We start from the raw sequence: 27,571 nt of genomic DNA on the forward strand, positions 1-27,571 counted from the left end.
AACCACTGGGACACCTGGTAAAACAAAGAGACATGAAGAAACAGGAGTGGTAGCAGGAGTAGTGGCTCTATATCCTGATGAGCAGATTTAGCCTCATGTATTCCAGGCAGTCTCTCCTCTTTATTACTCATGTCCTATATGCTAAACTCTTAAAAGTAAAGGTGCCTGGAAGAAACCTTTGGGTTGCCACACTGGCAGAATCTTTCCAGTTCAAAAAGAATCCCCTCTGAAAAGGGTCTTTGAGGAACCCCTGTGTAAAGGTTAATTTCGGAACCTTTTTGTGATTGGAGGGGCTCAATATATTGTCAAGACGGCAGCCTATCAGATTGGAGGTGTGGATTATTAGAGATGTGGCTTACAGATAGTTATTTTTGGCCAAATGTTAGTGTAAATGTAAATCCTGTTCATCATGTTAAGTTTGTTCACTTCACATATAACCTACATAATAATAATAATAATACTGCTGATTACATATAGTAATAAAGTGGTAACTAAACCAACTTTGGGATTTACATAGGCTCTTGAGGAACTTATACAACTCAGTCAGCCTCATTGAAGTTACAAAGCTGTCAGTGTTCAACCTAACATGTAATGACAATACAACAGAACAGATGAAAATGGCGCCGATTAGGTAGGGCAGCTGTGCTTCTAGCTCGTAGGCAACTTTGCAGTATTTCGTTTTTTGTGTTACTTCTCACATTATTAGCCCAGAATTTGTTTTGTGTATTACATATCGCAAGAACTTTTGGATACCAGAGTGACGGTAACTCAGCAGCATTACCAACATTACGACCAGGAATACGACTTTCCTGAGTCGGACCCTTTGTTCGTACCCCCCAGCGCAATTGAACTGATTCCAGAGGCTGATCCAAAACACTGCCGGCGGAGAAGAGGTATTCGGAGTGGACTTCTAGTCCGAATCAGGAGGCGCACACACCACCCACTGCTTCCGAGTATATTATTCGCTAATGTTCAGTCTCTAGATAATAAAGTTGATGAGCTCAGGATAAGGATTTCCTTCCAGAGAGACATCAGGGATTGTAACATACTGTTTCACGGAAATATGGCTCTCTCTGGATATACTTTCTGAGTCCGTACAGACAGTTGGGTTCTCAGTTCATCGCACAAACAGGAAAAAATATCTCTCCGGGAAGAAGAAGGGCGGTGGTATATATTTCATGATTAACTACTCATGGTGTGATTGTGATAACATACATGAACTCATGTCCTTTGTTCACCCGACCGAGAATACCTCACAATCAAATGCCAACCTTATTACCTCCCAAGAGAATTATCTTTGGTTATAGTCACAGCCGTGTATATTCCCCCTCAAGCCGATACCACAACGACCCTCAAAGAACTTCACTGGACTTTATGCAAACTGGATCAACGTATCCTGAGGGCACATTTATTGTAGCTGGGGATTTTAACAAAGGACATTTGAGAAAAACGCAACCAAAGTTCTATCAACTGTTCTATCTATTGATTGTAGTACTCAACCCTACTACTCCAACTTCCGGGATGATGACAAGGCCCTCCCCCACCCTCTGCAAATATGATCACGACTCCATTTTGCTCCTCATTTCCTATAGGCAGAAACTCAAACAGGAGGTACCCATGCTAAGGACTATTCAACGCTGGTCTGACCAATCAGAATCCATGCTTCAAGATTGTTTTGATCACGCGGACCGGGATATGTTCCGGGTAAACTCTGACAATAACATTGACGAATACACTGATACCGTGACTGAATTTATCAGGAAGTGTATAGGAGATGTTGTACCCACTGTGACTATTAAAACCTACACTAACCAGCAACCGTGGATAGATGGCAGCATTCGCACCAAACTGAAAGTGCGAACTACCGCATTTAACCATGGCAAGGTGAATGGGAATATGCCCGAATACAGTGTAGTTATTCCCTCCGTAAGGCAATCAAACAGTCAAAACATCAGGATAGAGACAAAGTGGAGTCGCAATTCAATGGCTCAGACACGTGTGTGGCAGGGTCTGCAGACAATCACGGACTACAATGGGAAAACCAGCCACCAGCCAAAACACTGACATCTTGCTAAACAGCTTCAGTGCCACTGATGTTGCCCACTACCAAGGACTGTGGGCTCTCCCTCTATGTGGCCGTCGTGAGTAAGACATTTAGGCGTGTTAACCCTCACAAGGCTGCCGGCCCAGACGGCATCCATAGCCGTGTCCTCAGAGCATGCGCAGACCAGCTGGCTGGAATATTTACGGATATATTCAATCTCTCCCTACCCAGTCTGCTGTACCCACATGCTTCAAAAGGTCCACCATTGTTCCTGTACCCAAGAAAGCAAAGGTTACTGAACTAAATGACTATTTCCCCGTAGCACTCACCTCTGTCATCATGAAGTGCCTTGATAGACTGATCAAGGATCATATCACTTCTACTTTACCTGACACCCTAGACCCACTTCAATTTGTTTACCGCCCCAATAGATCCACAGACGATGCAATCGCCATCGCAGTGCACACTGCCCTTTCCCATCTGGACAAGAGGAATACCTATATAAGAATGCTGTTCATTGACTACAGCTCAGATTTCAATACCATAGTACCCTCCAAGCTCATCATTAAACTTGAGGACCTGGGACTGAACCCCGCTTCCTGGGTATTTGGCTTCCTGATGGGCCATTCCCAGGTGGTGAAGGTAGGAAACAATACCTCCACTTCGCTGATACTCCCCCACAAGTGTAAGTACTCAGCCTTCTCCTGTACTCCCTGTTCACCCATGACTGCGTGGCCACGCACGCCTCCAGCTCAATCATCAAGTTTGCAGACGACACAACAGTAGCAGGCCTGATTACAAACAATGATGAGACAGCCTAAAGGGAGGAGGTGAGGGCCATGGGAGTGGACTTCAGGAAATAGCCGAGGGAGCACCACTCTATCCACAGTGACGGGACCACAGTGGAGAAGGTGGAAAGCTTCAAATTCCTCGACATACACATCACTGACAAACTGAAATGGTCCACCCACACAGACAGTGTGGTGAAGAAGACTCAATAGCACCTCTTCAACCTCAGGAGGCTGAAGAAATTTGGCTTGGCACCTAAAACCCTCATAAACATTTACAGATGCACAACTGTCGGGCTGTATCACCGCTTGGTACGGCAACTGTAACGCCCCATAAATACAAGTAGTGATGAAGTCAATCTCACCTCCACTTTGAGCCAGGATTGATTGACATGCATATTATTAATGTTAGCTCTCTAAGTATATCCAAGGGCCAGCTGTGCTGCCAGGTTCTGAGCCAATTACAATTTTTTAAGTCCCTTTTTTGTGGCACCAGACCACACGACTAAACAGTAGTCCAGGTACGACGAAACTAGGGCCTGTAGGACCTGCCTTGTTGATAGTGTTGTTAAGAGGGTCGAGCAGAGCTTTATTCTGGACAGACTTTTCCCGATCTTAGTTACTGTTGTATCAATATGTTTTGACCAAGACAGTTTATAATCCAGGGTTACTCCAAGCAGTTGCATCACCTCAACTTGCTCAATATCCACATTATTTATTACAATATTTAGTTGAGGTTTAGGATTTAGTGAATGATGTGTCCCAAATACAATGCTTTTAGTTGTAGAAATATTTCAACTTATTCCTTGCCACCCACTCAAACTAACTGCTGCTCTTTTTTAAGCGTTGCAGGCACTTCAGTCGCTGTAGTAACTGACGTGTATAGTGTTGAGAGTGTTGAGTCATCCGAATACATAGACACACTGGCTTTACTCACAGCCAGTGGCATGTCGTTAGTAAAGGCCAGGGCCCAGACAGCTGCCCTTATGTTGGAGAGGCTTCCATTAAAGAACATCCTCTGTGTTCTGTTAGACAGGTAACTCTTTATCCGCTATATACCAGGGGGTGTAAACCCATAACACATACGTTTTTCCAGCAGAAGACACACAATCTTCCCACAATCTTTTTATCAAAAATGTATCTCAACCAATCATCAGTAATTTGTGTAAATGCTGTGCTTGTTGAATTTCCTTCCCTATAAATGTGTTGAAAGTCTATTTGTCTATTTGTTTACTGTAAAATAGCACCGTATCTGGTCAAACACAGATTTTTACAACATTTTCCCAAGGGTTGGTAACAGTCTGATTGGTCGGATATTTGAGCCAGTAAAGGGGACTTTACTATTCTTAGGTAGCGGAATTACCGTTGCTTCCCTCCAGGCCTGGGGGCACACAATTTCTAGTCGGCTTAAATTGAAAATATGGCAAATAGTAGTGGCAATATCGTCTGCTATTATCATCAGTCATTTTCCATCCAAGTTGTCAGATCAGATAGACAACAATATTTTTTTTACCTCTTCCATACTCACTTTACAGAATTCAAAATGACAATGCTTGTATTTCAAAATGCTTGGATGTGTAGTGTCAGCGTTTGTTGCTGGCATGTCATGCCTAAGTTTGATAACCTTGCCAATTAAAAAATCATTAAAGTAGTTGGCAATAGCAGTCGGTTTTGTGATGAATGAGCCATCTGATTCAATGAATGATGGAGCTGAGTTTGCCTTTTCTCCCTAAATTTAATTTAAGGTGCCGATGGATGCATCATCGTCATCATCATCATCACCACAATGCCTACATTCTAAAAGGGGGTCTCAGACAGGCACATTCTTACATTCTATGAGTGAGTAGAATGTAATAATGGCGCCGAAGGGGATGGCTGCCGTTTTACGGTCTCCGAACCAATTGTGCTATTTTGTTCATTTTTTCACATCGTTTGTAACTCATTTTGTACATAATGTTGCTGCTACCGTATCTTATGACCGAAACGAGCTTCTGGACATCAGAACAGCGATTACTTACCTCGAACTGGACAAAGATTTTTCTTTAATGAGTCTGACGCGAAGGATATACTGCTTTCCAAGAAAAGGCACAAATCCCCGTCATCCACGTGAAGGAAAGACGTACAAAAAGGGAGAGGAGGGAGGGGTGCCTTGTGAGAATTCGTAGGCGAGTGAGTAAACCTCCACCACCATCCGTACTATTGACCAACGTGCAATTATTGTAAAATAAACTGGACAATCTATGATTAAGACTATCCTACCAAGGGGACATTAAAAACTGTAATATCTTATGTTTCACCGAGACGTGGCTGAACGACGACATGGACAATATAGACACCACACATTGACTCAGTACCAGTACCTCTTTTATATAGGTTTGTTATTGTTATGTCATTTTCTTATGTTACTTTAAAAATTTATTTTACTTTAGTTTTCTTAACTCTATTTCTTGAACTGCATTGTTGGTTAAGGGCTTGTAAGTAAGCATTTCACGGTAAGGTCTTACACCTTGGGGGTGGTGGAGGATCGGCTAAGGTTTCAAAACCTAAGAAGTGGTTATATATGATTATAAAATGAATGAATAAAAGTAAACAAATAAAGATAAAATATATCCATATGATATGATGCAGGAAACCGCAGAGAGTGAGTCTCTATAAAATATTAATCATTAGTCTGTGTGTAATACTGTGTAATACTACTACATAAAACTACATAATATGGTGTCATACTGCAGGAAAGTACGTAATACTAATAAATACTTCACAAAACTGCATATAGCACTGCATATAAATACAGAGCACTCTGTCATATTGTGTAACACTGCACTACCTAGGCAGCACTACATTGGCTTCAGACCAGCAGATCAGTCGTAGTACATATGAAACGTCAGCTTCTCTCTCTAAATAGTAATGATGTGTGACACTGCGCTTCAAGTTTTATTGGTGTTCGTTTAAGTTGATTTGTGTTGATTTGTCCTTATCAATGATCATTTCTCCTGACTGCATCACTCGGCTTTAAAAGGACTGACGTAACTCACATGGCACAAGACAGAGTTCTTTGTTCTCTGTTTAGAAGCTTTCAGAGTTTTAGTGCAGCAAATCCTCCAGCACTGTCGGGTTTTGTTGGGTTACCAGTGGTCCAAAGGTTGCTTAATTAACTTTCTTGGCATGTAAACAGTGTACAGGTGTTCTCCTGTCTTTTTGTATGCTTTGTAATTACCCTGCACCTGAAATGAGGTAAATATACCCTGAAAAAAACAACCAGGATGTATCTCATCCACCCTTTGATGGGGAGGCACGTCTCCCACGTCTCTTCTGCCTGGCCTGCGCTGATTACTCACAATGCACTTTGATGTAGAGCAGGCAATAATGTCATTTTTCGGCAGTGCCAGATCTCCTGCTGTGCGAATTTGATTGAATTCCGGCAAAATGGAATCCAAAAAAAGCTGTATTTCCGCAACAGTTGGGTGAAGGAGGTTTAGTGTCAATATCTAAGGCCATAAAATGTCATTATAGAGACTTATCTATGCCCCTGCAGCTGAGATCCCTCCGTATTGCAATGATCTGGCTGTAGCAAACAGAGATTATCACTGCAGTGTCTGGCTGTGTGTGCTTGTTGTGTGTGTGTGTGTGTGTGTGTGTGTGTGTGTGTGTGTGTGTGTGTGTGTGTGTGTGTGTGTGTGTGTGTGTGTGTGTGTGTGTGTGTGTGTGTGTGTGTGTGTGTGTGTGTGTGTGTGTGTGTGTGTGTGTGTGTGTGTGTGTGTGTGTGTGTGTGTGTGTGTGTGTGTGTGTAGTGTGTGTGTATGACATGTAGAATGGACAGGGAATAAATTGTACAGCTGTAAAGAGCAGAGAGTGAGGGAGTGGAGAGTATGGAGTGATGAAGTGAGACATTTTCTAATTGGTGGAAAAAAAAGACAGTCAGAGACCGACAGTTCATGAGTTATAAATTGATAAACTTAGCAAAAAAAGAAAACGTCCCTTTTTCAGGACCCTGTCTTTCAAAGATAATTTGTAGAAATCCAAATAACTTCACAGACCTTCATTGTAAAGGGTTTAAACACTGTTTCCCATGCTTGTTCAATGAATCATAAACAATTAATGAACATGCACCTGTGGAGGGAGAGAAAAGAGAGGGGGAGAGAAAAGAGAGGGGGAGAGAAGAGAGAGAGAGAGAGAGAAGAGAGCGAGAGAGAGAGAAGAGAGGGAGGGAGAAAAAAGAGAGGGCGAGAGAAAAGAGAGGGGGAGGAAAAAGAGAGGGGGAGAGAAAAGAGAGGAGGAGAGAAAAGAGAGGGAGGGAGAAAAGAGAAGGAGAGGGAAGGAGACAAAAGAGAGGGGGAGACAAAAGAGAGGGGAAGACAAAAGAGGGGGAGAGATAAGAGGGAGAGAACAGAGGATAGTGTGTGTGGCCCAGTCAAGCTTCCTGCCATCCAGGACCTCTACACCAGGCGGTGTCCGAGGAAGGCCCTAAAAATTGTCAAAGATTCCAGCCACCCTAGTCATAGACTGTTCTCTCTGCTACCGCACGGCAAGTGGTACTGCCAAATCTAGGTCCAAGAAGCTTCGAAACAGCTTCTATCCCCAAGCCATAAGACTCCTGAACATCTAATCAAATGGCTACCCAGACTATTTGCATTACCTCCCCTTACACCACTGCTACTCTCTGTTGTCATCTATGCATAGTTACTTTAATAACTCTACCTACACGTACATATTACCTGAACTAACCGTTGCCCCTGCACATTGACTCTGTACGGGTACCTCCCTGTGTATAGTCTCGCTATTGTTATTTTACTGCTGCTCTTTAAATACTTGTTACTTTTATTTCTTATTCTTACTCATCTTTTTTTTAAACTGCATTGTTGGTTTTAGGGGCTCGTAAGTAAGCACTGTTTCACTGTTGTATTCGGCGCATGTGACTAATAACGTTTGATTTGATTTGAATTTGACTATAGATCATGTGCCGTGGCATGCTAAGAGTTTGAGCCGCTACTTTAACCAGTTCCCCCTGTGAGCCCGTCAAACACAGACAGTTCCCCCTGTGAGAACCAGTCAAACACAGACAGTTCCCCCTGTGAGAACCCGTCAAACACAGACAGTTCCCCCTGTGAGAACCCGTCAAACACAGACAGCTCCCCCTGTGAGAACCCGTCAAACACAGACAGTTCCCCCTGTGAGAACCCGTCAAACACAGACAGTTCCCCCTGTGAGAACCCGTCAAACACAGACAGTTCCCCCTGTGAGAACCCGTCAAACACAGACAGTTCCCCCTGTGAGAACCCGTCAAACACAGACAGTTCCCCCTGTGAGAACCCGTCAAACACAGACAGTTCCCCTGTGAGAACCCATCAAACACAGACAGTTCCCCCTGTGAGAACCCGTCAAACACAGACAGCTCCCCCTGTGAGAACCCGTCAAACACAGACAGTTCCCCCTGTGAGAACCCGTCAAACACAGACAGTTCCCCCTGTGAGAACCCGTCAAACACAGACAGTTCCCCTGTGAGAACCCGTCAAACACAGACAGTTCCCCCAGTGAGAACCCGTCAAACACAGACAGTTCCCCCTGTGAGAACCAGTCAAACACAGACAGTTCCCCCTGTGAGAACCCGTCAAACACAGACAGTTCCCCCTGTGAGAACCCGTCAAACACAGACAGTTCCCCCTGTGAGAACCCGTCAAACACAGACAGTTCCCCCTGTGAGAACCCGTCAAACACAGACAGTTCCCCCTGTGAGAACCCGTCAAACACAGACAGTTCCCCCAGTGAGAACCCGTCAAACACAGACAGTTCCCCCTGTGAGAACCCGTCAAACACAGACAGTTCCCCCTGTGAGAACCCGTCAAACACAGACAGTTCCCCCTGTGAGAACCCGTCAAACACAGACAGTTCCCCCTATGAGAACCCGTCAAACAAATGAGAATAATGAGAAAGATGGATATAACAGAGAATATTCCTTATATAATGGTATTCTGGCAGAATGAGATATTCCCTGCCTGTTTGAGTTAGATAACGTGTATGTGTGTGTGTATGTGTAGTAGATATGCAAATCAATTTCATTGCAGCACAGATCGTTTGCTGCTACACTGCCTTGAACAATTTTTTCAATCTCACTTATATAGTTCTCTCTCCAGTTTTGTGTTAAGGAATATCAGACACATATTTTTTAAACATTAGTGCAGAAGGATGTCAAGGCCACAGAAACATGAAAAAATGTATCTGAGGCAGCAGGTATACACACTGGTCTGTGGAGAGCAGAGCAAGAAGAAAGTACATGTGTATAATTATGGAAACAAATGCCTCCTAGAGAACTACATTCAACATGAGGAATTCAATGTATTTGCCCTACAGGAATGCCTTTCTACTTTAATTAGAATGTACTCTTCCACATAGTACCTCTCCCACTCCAATACAGTGCATTGAAATTGCTATTTTCTATGCTATGATCCCAAACATAATTTCTCTCATTCAGACTTGTTCACTTCACTTGCCATTGGTCACCTCCTACCAATGATATTTTATTCAATGGCTGACTGGATAATAGTGCTCACGTGTTCACGTGTTTTGTACCTCCAAGTTGTCAAGGCTGGAGGGAAGGGAGCAAGGGCAAAAATGAAGAGAGCAAGGGCAGTAATGAAGGAAGCAAAAGCAGGAAGAAAGGAATCAAGTGTAGGAAATAAGAGAGTAAGGGAAGGAGTAAAGGAAGCAAGGGTAGTAATTAAGGTGAGAAATGGCAACAATGAATGGAGCAAGGGAAAGAATGAAGGGAGCAAGGGCAGGAATGAAGGGAGCAAGAGAAGGACTGAAAGGAGCAAGGGAAACTGAAAGGAGTAAGGGAAGGTATGAAGGGAGCAAGGGAAGGACTGAAAGGAGCAAGGGAAGGACTAAAAGGAGCAAGGGAAGGACTGAAAGGAGCAAGGGAAGGACTGAAAGGAGTAAGGGAAGGTATGAAGGGAGCAAGGGAAGGACTGAAAGGAGCAAGGGAAGGACTGAAAGGAGCAAGGGAAGGTATGAAGGGAGCAAGGGAAGGACTGAAAGGAGCAAGGGAAGGACTCAAAGGAGTAAGGGAAGGTATGAAGGGAGCAAGGAAAGGACTGAAATGAGCAAGGGAAGGACTGAAAGGAGCAAGGGAAGGACTGAAAGGAGCAAGGGAAGGACTGAAAGGAGCAAGGGAAGGTATGAAGGGAGCAAGGGAAGGACTGAAAGGAGCAAGGGAAGGACTGAAAGGAGCAAGGGAAGGACTGAAAGGAGCAAGTGAAGGTATGAAGGGAGCAAGGGAAGGACTGAAAGGAGCAAGGGAAGGACTGAAAGGAGCAAGGGAAGGACTGAAAGGAGCAAGGGAAGGTATGAAGGGAGCAAGGGAAGGACTGAAAGGAGCAAGGGAAGGACTGAAAGGAGCAAGGGAAGGACTGAAAGGAGCAAGGGAAGGTATGAAGGGAGCAAGGGCAGGAGAGAACTGGGAATCCTCTGTTCGGAACCCAACCCAGCCCTTTGCCAGCAGTGAAAGAGACGGCAGTCTGATTGTTAGCTAATCAATATTCATAAAGCACTGCTGTCACGTTAGTTGGAATAAATGTTGGACCAAGGTGCAGCGGATGTTGAGTTCCACATTATTTATTAGAAAGTGAAACAAAGCAAAGACAAAAACACAATAAACTAACAACGAACCGTGACTAAAGAGATGCTACGTGCACTAACTCAAAACAATATCCCATAAAACACAGGTGGGAAAAACAGCTACTTAAATATGATCCCCAATTAGAGACAACGATTACCAGCTGCCTCTAATTGGGAATCATAAACAATCACCAACATAGAAAAACAAACATAGAACCCCACATAGAAATAATAAACTAGACTAACCCCCCAGTCACGCCCTGACCTACTCTACCATAGAAAATAAGGACTCTCTATGGTCAGGACGTGACAACTGCACACAGGAGTCTCCTCATAATCTACTGAAAGTGTTAAATTTAAGTGCCTATACGGGTCCATGCTTTTCAGTGTTAAATTAATACACTGCTTAGTGTAAATACTTTAGTGCTGAGCGATTAGTGCTTATTGAGGTCTGTTCGGTTTCGGTTCGATTATTGTTTTTAAATCACGGTTTTTCAATTTTGGTTTCGATCATTTTTTGATACATTAAATGCTTTAAAAAAAATAGAAATTCCAAAGCCCAAAATAATGAGAATTCAATTGCCAAAACATTCCAAATATTCCATAGTCTCTGTCAGGTCCACATTGGTTACACATCTGTAGAAAAATAGGAAATTACTACTATGATATAATACAATATTTCAGTTGTCTATATTACTTACTTTTTTTGATGACATATTATTTTTCATTCCTAATTCCTTTTTTAAGTCATCGTCTCATCTTTGCTCGGGCAGAAGCAGTCTGCCAGCCAGACCTAACGTAATCTATGTGTTCCCTATACTGTACTGTCTTTAGTCAACCTATTTAGCTAGCCTGCCTAAGTAGCCTATGCTGCACAGCTGTCTGACAAAATCATTTGAGCAGTTCTTCAAAGTAGATAAGGTATACTTTCATGAACTGTCTCTGTCCCTTGTTGTTGTGTTGTGTAGCTTGCTCTCTCATGCGGTCTTTGCGGTATGTCTGTATCTACCCTAACATAGCTGATGTAAAACTGTCTCTGTCCCTTGTTGTTGTGTTGTGTAGCTTGCTCTCTCATGCGGTCTTTGCGGTATGTCTGTATCTAACCTAACATAGCTGATGTAAAACTGTATCTGTCCCTTGTTGTTGTGTTGTGTAGCTTGCTCTCTCATGCGGTCTTTGCGGTATGTCTGTATCTACCCTAACATAGCTGATGTAAAACTGTCTCTGTCCCTTGTTGTTGTGTTGTGTAGCTTGCTCTCTCATGCGGTCTTTGCGGTATGTCTGTATCTACCCTAACATAGCTGATGTAAAACTGTATCTGTCCCTTGTTGTTGTGTTGTGTAGCTTGCTCTCTCATGCGGTCTTTGCGGTATGTCTGTATCTACCCTAACATAGCTGATGTAAAACTGTATCTGTCCCTTGTTGTTGTGTTGTGTAGCTTGCTCTCTCATGCGGTCTTTGCGGTATGTCTGTATCTACCCTAACATAGCTGATGTAAAACTGTCTCTGTCCCTTGTTGTTGTGTTGTGTAGCTTGCTCTCTCATGCGGTCTTTGCGGTATGTCTGTATCTACCCTAACATAGCTGATGTAAAACTGTATCTGTCCCTTGTTGTTGTGTTGTGTAGCTTGCTCTCTCATGCGGTCTTTGCGGTATGTCTGTATCTACCCTAACATAGCTGATGTAAAACTGTATCTGTCCCTTGTTGTTGTGTTGTGTAGCTTGCTCTCTCATGCGGTCTTTGCGGTATGTCTGTATCTAACCTAACATAGCTGATGTAAAACTGTATCTGTCCCTTGTTGTTGTGTTGTGTAGCTTGCTCTCTCATGCGGTCTTTGCGGTATGTCTGTATCTACCCTAACATAGCTGATGTAAAACTGTATCTGTCCCTTGTTGTTGTGTTGTGTAGCTTGCTCTCTCATGCGGTCTTTGCGGTATGTCTGTATCTACCCTAACATAGCTGATGTAAAACTGTATCTGTCCCTTGTTGTTGTGTTGTGTAGCTTGCTCTCTCATGCGGTCTTTGCGGTATGTCTGTATCTAACCTAACATAGCTGATGTAAAACTGTATCTGTCCCTTGTTGTTGTGTTGTGTAGCTTGCTCTCTCATGCGGTCTTTGCGGTATGTCTGTATCTAACCTAACATAGCTGATGTAAAACTGTATCTGTCCCTTGTTGTTGTGTTGTGTAGCTTGCTCTCTCATGCGGTCTTTGCGGTATGTCTGTATCTACCCTAACATAGCTGATGTAAAACTGTCTCTGTCCCTTGTTGTTGTGTTGTGTAGCTTGCTCTCTCATGCGGTCTTTGCGGTATGTCTGTATCTACCCTAACATAGCTGATGTAAAACTGTATCTGTCCCTTGTTGTTGTGTTGTGTAGCTTGCTCTCTCATGCGGTCTTTGCGGTATGTCTGTATCTACCCTAACATAGCTGATGTAAAACTGTATCTGTCCCTTGTTGTTGTGTTGTGTAGCTTGCTCTCTCATGCGGTCTTTGCGGTATGTCTGTATCTACCCTAACATAGCTGATGTAAAACTGTCTCTGTCCCTTGTTGTTGTGTTGTGTAGCTTGCTCTCTCATGCGGTCTTTGCGGTATGTCTGTATCTACCCTAACATAGCTGATGTAAAACTGTCTCTGTCCCTTGTTGTTGTGTTGTGTAGCTTGCTCTCTCATGCGGTCTTTGCGGTATGTCTGTATCTACCCTAACATAGCTGATGTAAAACTGTATCTGTCCCTTGTTGTTGTGTTGTGTAGCTTGCTCTCTCATGCGGTCTTTGCGGTATGTCTGTATCTACCCTAACATAGCTGATGTAAAACTGTATCTGTCCCTTGTTGTTGTGTTGTGTAGCTTGCTCTCTCATGCGGTCTTTGCGGTATGTCTGTATCTACCCTAACATAGCTGATGTAAAACTGTATCTGTCCCTTGTTGTTGTGTTGTGTAGCTTGCTCTCTCATGCGGTCTTTGCGGTATGTCTGTATCTACCCTAACATAGCTGATGTAAAACTGTCTCTGTCCCTTGTTGTTGTGTTGTGTAGCTTGCTCTCTCATGCGGTCTTTGCGGTATGTCTGTATCTACCCTAACATAGCTGATGTAAAACTGTATCTGTCCCTTGTTGTTGTGTTGTGTAGCTTGCTCTCTCATGCGGTCTTTGCGGTATGTCTGTATCTACCCTAACATAGCTGATGTAAAACTGTCTCTGTCCCTTGTTGTTGTGTTGTGTAGCTTGCTCTCTCATGCGGTCTTTGCGGTATGTCTGTATCTACCCTAACATAGCTGATGTAAAACTGTCTCTGTCCCTTGTTGTTGTGTTGTGTAGCTTGCTCTCTCATGCGGTCTTTGCGGTATGTCTGTATCTACCCTAACATAGCTGATGTAAAACTGTCTCTGTCCCTTGTTGTTGTGTTGTGTAGCTTGCTCTCTCATGCGGTCTTTGCGGTATGTCTGTATCTACCCTAACATAGCTGATGTAAAACTGTCTCTGTCCCTTGTTGTTGTGTTGTGTAGCTTGCTCTCTCATGCGGTCTTTGCGGTATGTCTGTATCTACCCTAACATAGCTGATGTAAAACTGTCTCTGTCCCTTGTTGTTGTGTTGTGTAGCTTGCTCTCTCATGCGGTCTTTGCGGTATGTCTGTATCTACCCTAACATAGCTGATGTAAAACTGTCTCTGTCCCTTGTTGTTGTGTTGTGTAGCTTGCTCTCTCATGCGGTCTTTGCGGTATGTCTGTATCTACCCTAACATAGCTGATGTAAAACTGTCTCTGTCCCTTGTTGTTGTGTTGTGTAGCTTGCTCTCTCATGCGGTCTTTGCGGTATGTCTGTATCTACCCTAACATAGCTGATGTAAAACTGTCTCTGTCCCTTGTTGTTGTGTTGTGTAGCTTGCTCTCTCATGCGGTCTTTGCGGTATGTCTGTATCTACCCTAACATAGCTGATGTAAAACTGTCTCTGTCCCTTGTTGTTGTGTTGTGTAGCTTGCTCTCTCATGCGGTCTTTGCGGTATGTCTGTATCTACCCTAACATAGCTGATGTAAAACTGTCTCTGTCCCTTGTTGTTGTGTTGTGTAGCTTGCTCTCTCATGCGGTCTTTGCGGTATGTCTGTATCTACCCTAACATAGCTGATGTAAAACTGTCTCTGTCCCTTGTTGTTGTGTTGTGTAGCTTGCTCTCTCATGCGGTCTTTGCGGTATGTCTGTATCTACCCTAACATAGCTGATGTAAAACTGTCTCTGTCCCTTGTTGTTGTGTTGTGTAGCTTGCTCTCTCATGCGGTCTTTGCGGTATGTCTGTATCTACCCTAACATAGCTGATGTAAAACTGTATCTGTCCCTTGTTGTTGTGTTGTGTAGCTTGCTCTCTCATGCGGTCTTTGCGGTATGTCTGTATCTACCCTAACATAGCTGATGTAAAACTGTATCTGTCCCTTGTTGTTGTGTTGTGTAGCTTGCTCTCTCATGCGGTCTTTGCGGTATGTCTGTATCTACCCTAACATAGCTGATGTAAAACTGTCTCTGTCCCTTGTTGTTGTGTTGTGTAGCTTGCTCTCTCATGCGGTCTTTGCGGTATGTCTGTATCTACCCTAACATAGCTGATGTAAAACTGTCTCTGTCCCTTGTTGTTGTGTTGTGTAGCTTGCTCTCTCATGCGGTCTTTGCGGTATGTCTGTATCTACCCTAACATAGCTGATGTAAAACTGTATCTGTCCCTTGTTGTTGTGTTGTGTAGCTTGCTCTCTCATGCGGTCTTTGCGGTATGTCTGTATCTACCCTAACATAGCTGATGTAAAACTGTATCTGTCCCTTGTTGTTGTGTTGTGTAGCTTGCTCTCTCATGCGGTCTTTGCGGTATGTCTGTATCTACCCTAACATAGCTGATGTAAAACTGTATCTGTCCCTTGTTGTTGTGTTGTGTAGCTTGCTCTCTCATGCGGTCTTTGCGGTATGTCTGTATCTACCCTAACATAGCTGATGTAAAACTGTCTCTGTCCCTTGTTGTTGTGTTGTGTAGCTTGCTCTCTCATGCGGTCTTTGCGGTATGTCTGTATCTACCCTAACATAGCTGATGTAAAACTGTATCTGTCCCTTGTTGTTGTGTTGTGTAGCTTGCTCTCTCATGCGGTCTTTGCGGTATGTCTGTATCTACCCTAACATAGCTGATGTAAAACTGTCTCTGTCCCTTGTTGTTGTGTTGTGTAGCTTGCTCTCTCATGCGGTCTTTGCGGTATGTCTGTATCTACCCTAACATAGCTGATGTAAAACTGTATCTGTCCCTTGTTGTTGTGTTGTGTAGCTTGCTCTATCATGCGGTCTTTGCGGTATGTCTGTATCTACCCTAACATAGCTGATGTAAAACTGTCTCTGTCCCTTGTTGTTGTGTTGTGTAGCTTGCTCTCTCATGCGGTCTTTGCGGTATGTCTGTATCTACCCTAACATAGCTGATGTAAAACTGTCTCTGTCCCTTGTTGTTGTGTTGTGTAGCTTGCTCTCTCATGCGGTCTTTGCGGTATGTCTGTATCTACCCTAACATAGCTGATGTAAAACTGTCTCTGTCCCTTGTTGTTGTGTTGTGTAGCTTGCTCTCTCATGCGGTCTTTGCGGTATGTCTGTATCTACCCTAACATAGCTGATGTAAAACTGTCTCTGTCCCTTGTTGTTGTGTTGTGTAGCTTGCTCTCTCATGCGGTCTTTGCGGTATGTCTGTATCTACCCTAACATAGCTGATGTAAAACTGTCTCTGTCCCTTGTTGTTGTGTTGTGTAGCTTGCTCTCTCATGCGGTCTTTGCGGTATGTCTGTATCTACCCTAACATAGCTGATGTAAAACTGTCTCTGTCCCTTGTTGTTGTGTTGTGTAGCTTGCTCTCTCATGCGGTCTTTGCGGTATGTCTGTATCTACCCTAACATAGCTGATGTAAAACTGTCTCTGTCCCTTGTTGTTGTGTTGTGTAGCTTGCTCTCTCATGCGGTCTTTGCGGTATGTCTGTATCTACCCTAACATAGCTGATGTAAAACTGTCTCTGTCCCTTGTTGTTGTGTTGTGTAGCTTGCTCTCTCATGCAGTCTTTGCGGTATGTCTGTATCTACCCTAACATAGCTGATGTAAAACTGTATCTGTCCCTTGTTGTTGTGTTGTGTAGCTTGCTCTCTCATGCGGTCTTTGCGGTATGTCTGTATCTACCCTAACATAGCTGATGTAAAACTGTATCTGTCCCTTGTTGTTGTGTTGTGTAGCTTGCTCTCTCATGCGGTCTTTGCGGTATGTCTGTATCTACCCTAACATAGCTGATGTAAAACTGTCTCTGTCCCTTGTTGTTGTGTTGTGTAGCTTGCTCTCTCATGCGGTCTTTGCGGTATGTCTGTATCTACCCTAACATAGCTGATGTAAAACTGTCTCTGTCCCTTGTTGTTGTGTTGTGTAGCTTGCTCTCTCATGCGGTCTTTGCGGTATGTCTGTATCTACCCTAACATAGCTGATGTAAAACTGTCTCTGTCCCTTGTTGTTGTGTTGTGTAGCTTGCTCTCTCATGCGGTCTTTGCGGTATGTCTGTATCTACCCTAACATAGCTGATGTAAAACTGTATCTGTCCCTTGTTGTTGTGTTGTGTAGCTTGCTCTCTCATGCGGTCTTTGCGGTATGTCTGTATCTACCCTAACATAGCTGATGTAAAACTGTATCTGTCCCTTGTTGTTGTGTTGTGTAGCTTGCTCTCTCATGCGGTCTTTGCGGTATGTCTGTATCTACCCTAACATAGCTGATGTAAAACTGTCTCTGTCCCTTGTTGTTGTGTTGTGTAGCTTGCTCTCTCATGCGGTCTTTGCGGTATGTCTGTATCTACCCTAACATAGCTGATGTAAAACTGTCTCTGTCCCTTGTTGTTGTGTTGTGTAGCTTGCTCTCTCATGCGGTCTTTGCGGTATGTCTGTATCTACCCTAACATAGCTGATGTAAAACTGTATCTGTCCCTTGTTGTTGTGTTGTGTAGCTTGCTCTCTCATGCGGTCTTTGCGGTATGTCTGTATCTACCCTAACATAGCTGATGTAAAACTGTATCTGTCCCTTGTTGTTGTGTTGTGTAGCTTGCTCTCTCATGCGGTCTTTGCGGTATGTCTGTATCTACCCTAACATAGCTGATGTAAAACTGTATCTGTCCCTTGTTGTTGTGTTGTGTAGCTTGCTCTCTCATGCGGTCTTTGCGGTATGTCTGTATCTACCCTAACATAGCTGATGTAAAACTGTCTCTGTCCCTTGTTGTTGTGTTGTGTAGCTTGCTCTCTCATGCGGTCTTTGCGGTATGTCTGTATCTACCCTAACATAGCTGATGTAAAACTGTATCTGTCCCTTGTTGTTGTGTTGTGTAGCTTGCTCTCTCATGCGGTCTTTGCGGTATGTCTGTATCTACCCTAACATAGCTGATGTAAAACTGTCTCTGTCCCTTGTTGTTGTGTTGTGTAGCTTGCTCTCTCATGCGGTCTTTGCGGTATGTCTGTATCTACCCTAACATAGCTGATGTAAAACTGTATCTGTCCCTTGTTGTTGTGTTGTGTAGCTTGCTCTCTCATGCGGTCTTTGCGGTATGTCTGTATCTACCCTAACATAGCTGATGTAAAACTGTCTCTGTCCCTTGTTGTTGTGTTGTGTAGCTTGCTCTCTCATGCGGTCTTTGCGGTATGTCTGTATCTACCCTAACATAGCTGATGTAAAACTGTCTCTGTCCCTTGTTGTTGTGTTGTGTAGCTTGCTCTCTCATGCGGTCTTTGCGGTATGTCTGTATCTACCCTAACATAGCTGATGTAAAACTGTCTCTGTCCCTTGTTGTTGTGTTGTGTAGCTTGCTCTCTCATGCGGTCTTTGCGGTATGTCTGTATCTACCCTAACATAGCTGATGTAAAACTGTCTCTGTCCCTTGTTGTTGTGTTGTGTAGCTTGCTCTCTCATGCGGTCTTTGCGGTATGTCTGTATCTACCCTAACATAGCTGATGTAAAACTGTCTCTGTCCCTTGTTGTTGTGTTGTGTAGCTTGCTCTCTCATGCGGTCTTTGCGGTATGTCTGTATCTACCCTAACATAGCTGATGTAAAACTGTCTCTGTCCCTTGTTGTTGTGTTGTGTAGCTTGCTCTCTCATGCGGTCTTTGCGGTATGTCTGTATCTACCCTAACATAGCTGATGTAAAACTGTCTCTGTCCCTTGTTGTTGTGTTGTGTAGCTTGCTCTCTCATGCGGTCTTTGCGGTATGTCTGTATCTACCCTAACATAGCTGATGTAAAACTGTATCTGTCCCTTGTTGTTGTGTTGTGTAGCTTGCTCTCTCATGCGGTCTTTGCGGTATGTCTGTATCTACCCTAACATAGCTGATGTAAAACTGTATCTGTCCCTTGTTGTTGTGTTGTGTAGCTTGCTCTCTCATGCGGTCTTTGCGGTATGTCTGTATCTACCCTAACATAGCTGATGTAAAACTGTATCTGTCCCTTGTTGTTGTGTTGTGTAGCTTGCTCTCTCATGCGGTCTTTGCGGTATGTCTGTATCTACCCTAACATAGCTGATGTAAAACTGTCTCTGTCCCTTGTTGTTGTGTTGTGTAGCTTGCTCTCTCATGCGGTCTTTGCGGTATGTCTGTATCTACCCTAACATAGCTGATGTAAAACTGTCTCTGTCCCTTGTTGTTGTGTTGTGTAGCTTGCTCTCTCATGCGGTCTTTGCGGTATGTCTGTATCTACCCTAACATAGCTGATGTAAAACTGTCTCTGTCCCTTGTTGTTGTGTTGTGTAGCTTGCTCTCTCATGCGGTCTTTGCGGTATGTCTGTATCTACCCTAACATAGCTGATGTAAAACTGTATCTGTCCCTTGTTGTTGTGTTGTGTAGCTTGCTCTCTCATGCGGTCTTTGCGGTATGTCTGTATCTACCCTAACATAGCTGATGTAAAACTGTATCTGTCCCTTGTTGTTGTGTTGTGTAGCTTGCTCTCTCATGCGGTCTTTGCGGTATGTCTGTATCTACCCTAACATAGCTGATGTAAAACTGTCTCTGTCCCTTGTTGTTGTGTTGTGTAGCTTGCTCTCTCATGCGGTCTTTGCGGTATGTCTGTATCTACCCTAACATAGCTGATGTAAAACTGTCTCTGTCCCTTGTTGTTGTGTTGTGTAGCTTGCTCTCTCATGCGGTCTTTGCGGTATGTCTGTATCTACCCTAACATAGCTGATGTAAAACTGTATCTGTCCCTTGTTGTTGTGTTGTGTAGCTTGCTCTCTCATGCGGTCTTTGCGGTATGTCTGTATCTACCCTAACATAGCTGATGTAAAACTGTCTCTGTCCCTTGTTGTTGTGTTGTGTAGCTTGCTCTCTCATGCGGTCTTTGCGGTATGTCTGTATCTACCCTAACATAGCTGATGTAAAACTGTCTCTGTCCCTTGTTGTTGTGTTGTGTAGCTTGCTCTCTCATGCGGTCTTTGCGGTATGTCTGTATCTACCCTAACATAGCTGATGTAAAACTGTCTCTGTCCCTTGTTGTTGTGTTGTGTAGCTTGCTCTCTCATGCGGTCTTTGCGGTATGTCTGTATCTACCCTAACATAGCTGATGTAAAACTGTCTCTGTCCCTTGTTGTTGTGTTGTGTAGCTTGCTCTCTCATGCGGTCTTTGCGGTATGTCTGTATCTACCCTAACATAGCTGATGTAAAACTGTCTCTGTCCCTTGTTGTTGTGTTGTGTAGCTTGCTCTCTCATGCGGTCTTTGCGGTATGTCTGTATCTACCCTAACATAGCTGATGTAAAACTGTCTCTGTCCCTTGTTGTTGTGTTGTGTAGCTTGCTCTCTCATGCGGTCTTTGCGGTATGTCTGTATCTACCCTAACATAGCTGATGTAAAACTGTCTCTGTCCCTTGTTGTTGTGTTGTGTAGCTTGCTCTCTCATGCGGTCTTTGCGGTATGTCTGTATCTACCCTAACATAGCTGATGTAAAACTGTCTCTGTCCCTTGTTGTTGTGTTGTGTAGCTTGCTCTCTCATGCGGTCTTTGCGGTATGTCTGTATCTACCCTAACATAGCTGATGTAAAACTGTCTCTGTCCCTTGTTGTTGTGTTGTGTAGCTTGCTCTCTCATGCGGTCTTTGCGGTATGTCTGAGTCTACCCTAACATAGCTGATGTAAAACTGTCTCTGTCCCTTGTTGTTGTGTTGTGTAGCTTGCTCTCTCATGCGGTCTTTGCGGTATGTCTGTATCTACCCTAACATAGCTGATGTAAAACTGTCTCTGTCCCTTGTTGTTGTGTTGTGTAGCTTGCTCTCTCATGCGGTCTTTGCGGTATGTCTGTATCTACCCTAACATAGCTGATGTAAAACTGTATCTGTCCCTTGTTGTTGTGTTGTGTAGCTTGCTCTCTCATGCGGTCTTTGCGGTATGTCTGTATCTACCCTAACATAGCTGATGTAAAACTGTATCTGTCCCTTGTTGTTGTGTTGTGTAGCTTGCTCTCTCATGCGGTCTTTGCGGTATGTCTGTATCTACCCTAACATAGCTGATGTAAAACTGTCTCTGTCCCTTGTTGTTGTGTTGTGTAGCTTGCTCTCTCATGCGGTCTTTGCGGTATGTCTGTATCTACCCTAACATAGCTGATGTAAAACTGTCTCTGTCCCTTGTTGTTGTGTTGTGTAGCTTGCTCTCTCATGCGGTCTTTGCGGTATGTCTGTATCTACCCTAACATAGCTGATGTAAAACTGTCTCTGTCCCTTGTTGTTGTGTTGTGTAGCTTGCTCTCTCATGCGGTCTTTGCGGTATGTCTGTATCTACCCTAACATAGCTGATGTAAAACTGTATCTGTCCCTTGTTGTTGTGTTGTGTAGCTTGCTCTCTCATGCGGTCTTTGCGGTATGTCTGTATCTACCCTAACATAGCTGATGTAAAACTGTATCTGTCCCTTGTTGTTGTGTTGTGTAGCTTGCTCTCTCATGCGGTCTTTGCGGTATGTCTGTATCTACCCTAACATAGCTGATGTAAAACTGTCTCTGTCCCTTGTTGTTGTGTTGTGTAGCTTGCTCTCTCATGCGGTCTTTGCGGTATGTCTGTATCTACCCTAACATAGCTGATGTAAAACTGTCTCTGTCCCTTGTTGTTGTGTTGTGTAGCTTGCTCTCTCATGCGGTCTTTGCGGTATGTCTGTATCTACCCTAACATAGCTGATGTAAAACTGTATCTGTCCCTTGTTGTTGTGTTGTGTAGCTTGCTCTCTCATGTGGTCTTTGCGGTATGTCTGTATCTACCCTAACATAGCTGATGTAAAACTGTCTCTGTCCCTTGTTGTTGTGTTGTGTAGCTTGCTCTCTCATGCGGTCTTTGCGGTATGTCTGTATCTACCCTAACATAGCTGATGTAAAACTGTATCTGTCCCTTGTTGTTGTGTTGTGTAGCTTGCTCTCTCATGCGGTCTTTGCGGTATGTCTGTATCTACCCTAACATAGCTGATGTAAAACTGTCTCTGTCCCTTGTTGTTGTGTTGTGTAGCTTGCTCTCTCATGCGGTCTTTGCGGTATGTCTGTATCTACCCTAACATAGCTGATGTAAAACTGTCTCTGTCCCTTGTTGTTGTGTTGTGTAGCTTGCTCTCTCATGCGGTCTTTGCGGTATGTCTGTATCTACCCTAACATAGCTGATGTAAAACTGTCTCTGTCCCTTGTTGTTGTGTTGTGTAGCTTGCTCTCTCATGCGGTCTTTGCGGTATGTCTGTATCTACCCTAACATAGCTGATGTAAAACTGTCTCTGTCCCTTGTTGTTGTGTTGTGTAGCTTGCTCTCTCATGCGGTCTTTGCGGTATGTCTGTATCTACCCTAACATAGCTGATGTAAAACTGTCTCTGTCCCTTGTTGTTGTGTTGTGTAGCTTGTTCTCTCATGCGGTCTTTGCGGTATGTCTGTATCTACCCTAACATAGCTGATGTAAAACTGTCTCTGTCCCTTGTTGTTGTGTTGTGTAGCTTGCTCTCTCATGCGGTCTTTGCGGTATGTCTGTATCTACCCTAACATAGCTGATGTAAAACTGTCTCTGTCCCTTGTTGTTGTGTTGTGTAGCTTGCTCTCTCATGCGGTCTTTGCGGTATGTCTGTATCTACCCTAACATAGCTGATGTAAAACTGTCTCTGTCCCTTGTTGTTGTGTTGTGTAGCTTGCTCTCTCATGCGGTCTTTGCGGTATGTCTGTATCTACCCTAACATAGCTGATGTAAAACTGTCTCTGTCCCTTGTTGTTGTGTTGTGTAGCTTGTTCTCTCATGCGGTCTTTGCGGTATGTCTGTATCTACCCTAACATAGCTGATGTAAAACTGTCTCTGTCCCTTGTTGTTGTGTTGTGTAGCTTGCTCTCTCATGCGGTCTTTGCGGTATGTCTGTATCTACCCTAACATAGCTGATGTAAAACTGTATCTGTCCCTTGTTGTTGTGTTGTGTAGCTTGCTCTCTCATGCGGTCTTTGCGGTATGTCTGTATCTACCCTAACATAGCTGATGTAAAACTGTCTCTGTCCCTTGTTGTTGTGTTGTGTAGCTTGCTCTCTCATGCGGTCTTTGCGGTATGTCTGTATCTACCCTAACATAGCTGATGTAAAACTGTCTCTGTCCAGAGATCTGGATATAATCATAAATGACATTGATTTTGTCTAACAAACCTGAGTCAATGGAAACCTGCCTTCTGACTGTCCATTACAGCTGATATAGCAGATATAAATCTGTGTAAATCTGTTCAAAAAACATACTTTTTTAAATGTACATTCCCTTCGATATATTACAGGGAAGGTCCGTAAAAAGAATGGAGAAAGAAAAGTTACAACAGATATATGTGAACGACTGGCTCAACTCGGTCGTATGTAGCAAAATTTAAAATGGTGTTTTTACATTGGATAAAAGTAGAGACACAGAGCTACAAAATGGTATATCATACACTGCATTTTTGAGGAACAATGGGAAAGTAATTATGCTTTGAAAGTTGATTAACTTGTAAACTCACTTTTGAGAAAATGGCCTTTGAATGTGTTGGTACCTACTGGAGAGCTCTCCTTTGTCTTGACCCACTCAGCATGGGTCACACCCTCTTAAGCCAGCCCCACCCATCTCTTTAAGGATTCACATGTGAGGTCATGTGTTAAACAGTGAGTGTAGTAAAGATTAAGACTAAAAGTGGTAAATGTGTCCAGATATTTTTTTTAAAATAAATATTAGAATATTACATATTAGATGTGTGTAAGGAGAGAGTCATTTGAATAGAGGCACTGCAGATAGTGCTGATGACTGGTCCGTCCGAACCACACATGAACAAGGGAATCTATATTCGGAGAGCCTGTTTCTGTCCTACCTTTGACTTTGGTGCAAGGCATGTGATGTCCATAACCTCTTCGTCGCAAAACTCCCTGATCTTCTCAAAATAATATGTTTATACAGATATCAGTTCCATAAAATAATGGATATTGTATCAATACATTTTTTCCAGGACTTTTCCCTTTTGTGTTATTTTTACAGTGCAGGTGTGTGTGTGCACGCACATGTGTTTATGCGTGTTTTAGTTGCTGCCAGAAACCGACGAGGTCTCAGTCACACGTCAGAATGAGACATTCATCCATGTTTCTCAAATGTCAAGTCTCGAAGTGGTTCCAAACGTCAAAGGGTATATGGTTTAAGTTTATGTATTAATTCCACATTATTTTACTACCAATTTGCATCTTCGAATACAGCGAAAGAAAGTTGTTTTTGAGATTTCTGTTTTAAGCCTATCCAAAACCTTAACCATTCAGAGTTAATAACTAAACGTAAACACTTTGATATTTGAGGAACATCTAATTCTGACACGAGACTGGGAGTTGGTTTCTAGCAGCAGCTTGCTTATACACACAACTTTCTATCACTGGACTTGAACATGCAACCTTCAGCACCAGAGACAAATGCCCATGCCTATCTGCCAACCCCAACACCCTAACAAAACCCAAACCTATTTGAAGGTAACAGTACTCACTGTTGCCCCTAATGGCCGGTTTCCATGTCACCTCCCGACATCCTCAGACATGGATTGACATCGAATACTGACTTGTATCATACATAGATGACCTGGTTGCCAGAAACAGCATGAGCCGTCAGTCACAATGTCTGGGCCAATCAGTTCTCAGAAATCACCCTTACACTGGCCTAGACACACAACATCCTCTCAACCATCCTTGACCACTAACACCCCCTCCTCCTCTTTAGAGTGACTCTACAACAACTCTGAAGTCTTAGGTGCTTGTCAGAGCTCTAACTATAGTCCACAAGGAACGTTTGTGTTGTTGTGATCGCTGGGAGAATAGGCCTACTGAGGACAGTAACCTCTGCTCTGCTGAATGACAATAATAAAAACATATATATTCAAATGTTTGTTAATATGTATATATAAATCCAATCAATTAGACCTATTCTTCTTCTTCTTCTTATCCTTAGTCTAAAGCCTTTGCCTTCTATGTTCGTATTACACATGGTATACAGTATACAGTGCGTTATGCCATTGTATGCTATGGCTTTGTGTTCACTACACAGTACTGCTCTGCGTTAGTGCGTTTCAAACCACTACACCCACGTCTCATCGTCAGAATAAACTTGTATCTTAGTGGGGTACCGTTACTATTACACATTACGCATATTGACATCGATGCAGAGCCAAACTCTCCCGAAATAAAACTCGAAATGCTCCGTTGAAACATTGTGACAAGTTGAGGACAAATTTAGGAAACAACATTTTGGTTAGCTATTAATTAATGTTACAATAACTTATTTGAAGGCATTTAGAATAATTTTCTTAAAACTTAATTCGAGGATGAGCAGCTGCTACCCAGTGATTTAGTTGCCGGAGATATTCAAATTCTTACAGCGCGATCAGTCAAATAAACTATGAATAGGGTAGGCTACACCATCCATGAAAGTTGTTTTACGACTATGAAATTACACTTGAACGATTTAACGAAGATACAAGTTTAAAGTTCAATTCATTGGCTAAATCTACAATATACAGCAGCCCTACCTTATCACTCACAGCGCATGCAATGAGCCTTTATAGGCGAGAAGGCTAGAGAGGCATCCGACCGACTCACCGAAGCAGGAGTTGATGAAACCGTACCACAAGCAGCCGTGGCGTCCCAGGAGCCACTTTCCCTTGATACTGGAGGTAAAACTCAGCGTGGTCCCAAACATGCACACCAGCATGTCGCTCACGCTGATGTTGAGCAGGAGCATGTTGACCGGGGTACGCAGCTTCTTGAACTTGCAGAAGAGGAGCAGTACCACGAAGTTGTTGAGGAAGCCGAAGGTCATGATCAAGCCCAGAAACACGGAGAGCACGATGAAGCCAGTCCTGGAGAGGGTCTCTTTCGGAGTGTCGCTCCATTCCCGGTCCAATAAGCTGAACGGGTCGTCGCTCACGTTGTGGCTATAGTTGAGGTCAGCCAGATCATAAATCATCCTGGTTGCTGTTCACGAAGGCTAGTTTCATATTACTCTGGCTGGGGTAAATTTGGCTAAATTGCGGCAGGCAGTGCGCACGGAGCTCCCGCCATCATTACCTGGCCATGTCCCTCCCTATCTTGCCACCAGCGTCAGCGCTCCACAGGAATGTCCAGGCCTCCATTAAGGCCTACAAGTACAGCTGGTTGCTTAATCTACGCCGTTAATCACTGTGCAATATTACTCTTATTTTCCATTTGTTGAATATTCTTTTACGGTAAAAAAATATATTTCCAGTACTAGTGTAGTTTTGAGCAGCTTTTAGCATCAGTTGCGTTAAAAGGAGTAAACCTATTTTATATAACGTTGTTACAAGTGCAAGCTCACAAAATACGTGATGATATTCTGTCCCACACGTCTAGTGAATGTTGGAGGATATGATATCTCAACTGCGTGGCAATGTCGCAAGGCAATCCCAGCGTGCGCAGCGAGGCTGGTCCAGGGTGTCCATCGCGGTTACGCGCAATCTTTGGAGTTCATTCACAAGTCTCGAATGGTGCTTAACGTGTCTTGCACACTTTACCCACTTGCTAGGACATTTAAAAAATACATTATTATTGATTATTGCTCATCAAATTATTGCTGACCCACATACACTAAGAGTGCAACCGTGTATCTATTATCTATATTGCCTAGAGTATTATGTTTTTTTTCAAGAGAGTATATAATGGAATTGTTTTGCTTCCATGGTCAGGCGACTCTAAAATGTTATTGTGTAGGGTGCTCCTTTGCTACTGTTGAATTTAATGATCAGTCACTGCGCGCGAGCCTGTGAGTCCTCTGTTCCTTGGGCTAGCACGGTGCAGCTTATTATAGCCAGATCTGTGTGTGTGTGTGTGTGTGTGTGTGTGTGTGTGTGTGTGTGTGTGTGTGTGTGTGTGTGTGTGTGTGTGTGTGTGTGTGTGTGTGTGTGTGTGTGTGTGTGTGTGTGTGTGTGTGTGTGTGTGTGTGTGTGTGTGTGTGTGTGTGTGTGTGTGTGTGTGAGAGAGAGAGAGAGAGAGAGAGAGAGAGAGAGAGAGAGAGAGAGAGAGAAACAAACCCAGTTTGCGCACTCTCATTTGCTATATTTGTAAGTCTGAGCGTGGCTTTTACAATTTGAATTCTGTGTTCAGATACACTTCCGGATATGCAACGAATTTATTTATTTTAATAAAAACCATCCATTCCATTATTCCTTTCTTTTTCATTGTTTTACATTCTACAGTACGTTTTTCATAAAATTATTGAAATTCCGAAGGAAAGTGGAATGTTCCTCATTAACATAATGAAGGGGTACGCGCAATGCCGTCGGGGGTAGCCAAATAAAAATGTGATTGACATTAAAAATATATATATATTTTTAAACATTGTTTTTCTTCACATTTTCAAACAGGCCATTTATATTTTCCTACTGGGTATTAAATCTAGTGTCAAATACAGGTAGCCTAGTCAAATAAATAACTAATCATATTAAGAGAGTTTGAGAGTGGATTCTCGGCCCTCATTAGCATGAAAACTAAATACAGGCACCGACTGTGTGTGGAAAATTATTTAAGACTGAGACTCTCCAATACAACCCAACATTGCAGAGTTATGTGCATCCTTTCAAGCACACCCTTCTCATTAACCTGTGGTGAGTTATTC

The 27,571-nt window shown here is 43.3% G+C and overlaps 1 pseudogene; it reads right to left on the reverse strand.

Moving 5' to 3' along the window:
• Window positions 1–26,736, reverse strand: part of LOC124044300 — a 43,591-nt pseudogene extending 16,855 nt beyond the window's left edge.
• Window positions 26,737–27,571: the final 835 nt, after the last annotated feature.

This window comes from Oncorhynchus gorbuscha, linkage group LG01, assembly GCF_021184085.1.
Source record: "Oncorhynchus gorbuscha isolate QuinsamMale2020 ecotype Even-year linkage group LG01, OgorEven_v1.0, whole genome shotgun sequence".
Taxonomy (NCBI): domain Eukaryota; kingdom Metazoa; phylum Chordata; class Actinopteri; order Salmoniformes; family Salmonidae; genus Oncorhynchus; species Oncorhynchus gorbuscha.